The sequence below is a fragment of the Berghia stephanieae genome, chromosome 8 (genome assembly GCF_034508935.2).
Source record: "Berghia stephanieae isolate SIO BIC M18660-M18661 chromosome 8, UCSD_Bste_1.3, whole genome shotgun sequence".
Taxonomy (NCBI): Eukaryota; Metazoa; Mollusca; class Gastropoda; order Nudibranchia; family Aeolidiidae; genus Berghia; species Berghia stephanieae.
In genome coordinates this window covers 53,385,643-53,388,142 of record NC_088367.1, presented here as the reverse complement: position 1 = coordinate 53,388,142, position 2,500 = coordinate 53,385,643, and the positions used below count along the sequence as shown (strand labels likewise).

The following is a 2,500-nucleotide window of genomic DNA, read 5'->3' as shown; positions in this document are numbered from 1 at the left end:
GTACCGAGTTTGATCAACTGCCGCTGCACTGTGTGGCCTTGAGCAAGTCACCTCGCCCTATCTCACTTTGTGGCGCTGCATTGCGGCCAAAGCTTGGGGTATTCCAATCTGCCCTTGGAATAGACATTCGAGACAAGTTTCCCCTTGGGGATGAATAAAGTCGACTATGCGGTCTTCGTGTATAGACTCGCTGTCGGATCGGAAGTTCCTGGGTTTGAGCCTTGTTCGGCGCATAGATGATCCTTGGAAAATGCTCTTCACTCACATTCTCTCATCGTACTCAGGTGTAAAATGAGTACCTGACAGTTTGTAGCGTTGTGGTTGTCCACACACAAAAAAAGAATGTAACATCGCCTATCTTTAATTCACCTTAACACCGCCACTATGGCATTATCTCATTCGTCTGTAGTGTTTCATTCATCCTGTTTTGTTGATAAAGGGGAAACCCGAGACGTCCACATTATTGTTTTTTATTTATCAAATTGAAGCTTACATTCAATGTCACATGCGTCATGTCTCGTCCTACATGTTAAATGTTGCTGTTGTCTAGGGATCTTTTGTAAAGCACTTTGGGCACGTTTAGTGGATATTGCGCTATATAAATGGTCACATTTATTTGAAAAACAATTCTCAACCTGCAATTTATGTTTGGGGCTCTTTGGTCCAGTTGCTATCACACTCATCCTCGGACCGCTAAGTCAAGAGTTCGAATTCCGCTCTAAGCTGCGCAATATTGAGTCCCTGTTTAGGGCACGTTACTCATATATTCTCTCACCCTATCCAGGTGTTAAATGAGTACCTGGCCTTTAACATCGATATCTCTGTGGAGAATAAGTGGAATAATAACACCGCCTTGTAGGAATCCTACTTGTTAGGCATTGCTGTTGACTTGAGATCCGACCGAAATCCCTATCTCTGCGTCTATGTGGTCTAGTGGTATGGCACTCTCCTTTCATATTGGAGGGTCCAGAATTCGAGTCCCGCGCTCTAAGCGGCGCATATTTGAATTCTTGTAAAAGGCTCTTTACTCGATGTATCTCACCGTACTCAGGTGCAAAACGAATGCCTGGCCATTAACATTGTTGTCTCTCTCCGGAAATAAAATTGTAATATCGTCTTTTGGCGTCACGACTCGTTCTACATAGTCAGGAAATAACAATGTGAAATTGAATGTAAACTTCAAAGCAATATACGGAAACAGATAAAAAGGACTTTTCGGGTTTCCCCTTTATCAACAAAATAGGATGAATGAAACACCACAGACGAATGAGATAATGTGGTTGTGGTGTTATAAAGATGAATATTAAAATGAAGCTTACATTCAATTTCACATTGTTATTAATTTCTTCGAGCTTCGAGCAGCAACATTTACATTACATTGTAAGTACTGCTGTTGGCTACTGACCCCTTGTAAAGAGCTTTGAGCACGATTAGTGGATATTGCGCTACATTAATGCTCAAGTTTTACGTTTTTTCTTTGTTTCTAATATAGATCTATTCACTGACGTGTACATATTTACAGGTCTGGTAACCCAATATATTATGGGGCCCATCGTTGTAATGGAATTGACTCTCAATCTCAAACCAACACGAAATTGATATTATCCATTGTAAACAATGTCAAATCAAGCCCAGAATTTTGCCCGGTTATCAGAACTGCAAATACGCGTACGTGGCTATTTATATATGTACTGAAAGGACAAAGGATTAATGGGTGGACCTACATGGGTGGACCTACATTCACAATCCGTTCAACATTTGGCCCGCCAGCGATTCATTCATTTCGTTCAGTGGTTCTCCCACAAGTGTTCTTTCCCTAAAAAATTCAAAATGATAAAATTTGAAAATTTATGTCTCAACATTTGAATTTATCTATCTTTTTTTTATTTTTAAATATAACTTTATTTTGTCTTCATTCATCCCACAACGCAAAATAGATGAAATATTGGTGGTGGAGAAATTCAATGTATTGTTGTGTTTTGAATGGATGAGACAGGATGTAGTCATTATGGGCTATTCAGCATGAGTTCTTGTTCTTTTTTATGATTTGATCATTGTTATCAGTTCATAACCGGAACCGGAAATGGCTAAGCAATACAATGAGAATTAATCACGTTTGATATTTTGGAGGCGGTTGAAATAATAGATCCATTGAATTAATGGATTGAGTCTCTAGAAATAAAAGTAAGAGAAAATGCTTTCAGTTACCCTCTTAGAATACAAATCCACGATTTTGGAAAGCCAAATCTTGCGTGATTGATGAAAGATTTTATTTTGTTCGTTTTAAGAAATAATCCGTGGCCTAATTTAAAATTATTTTTTTTTTCGTTTTGTTTTTGTATAAGAGATAAATGCAAATAACCCAGAATGCTTTGTCCTTTCCTAAATTATAGACGATAATCACAAAATAAAGAAATGGTAATTCATAAATGAACAGCCTTACCTTTGGAAATGATATAACATTGTGTAGAGTGCTGCGCCTATAAAGACTATAATTTAA

At 38.0% G+C, this 2,500-nt stretch overlaps 1 long non-coding RNA gene across 3 annotated transcripts in view; it reads right to left on the bottom strand.

Moving 5' to 3' along the window:
• The window catches only part of LOC144978872 (uncharacterized), a 12,768-nt gene that overhangs the window by 1,173 nt on the left and 9,095 nt on the right, over nt 1–2,500 (bottom strand). The window contains exon 3 of one of the 3 annotated variants that reach the window (XR_013646617.1): nt 1,739–1,816. The exons of 1 other annotated variant lie outside the window; for it this stretch is intronic. This is a non-coding gene — a long non-coding RNA (uncharacterized LOC144978872). Of the gene's footprint in view, nt 1–1,724; nt 1,817–2,500 lie in introns of all 3 variants that reach the window. One more of the 3 variants, XR_013646618.1, reaches the window with a different exon arrangement.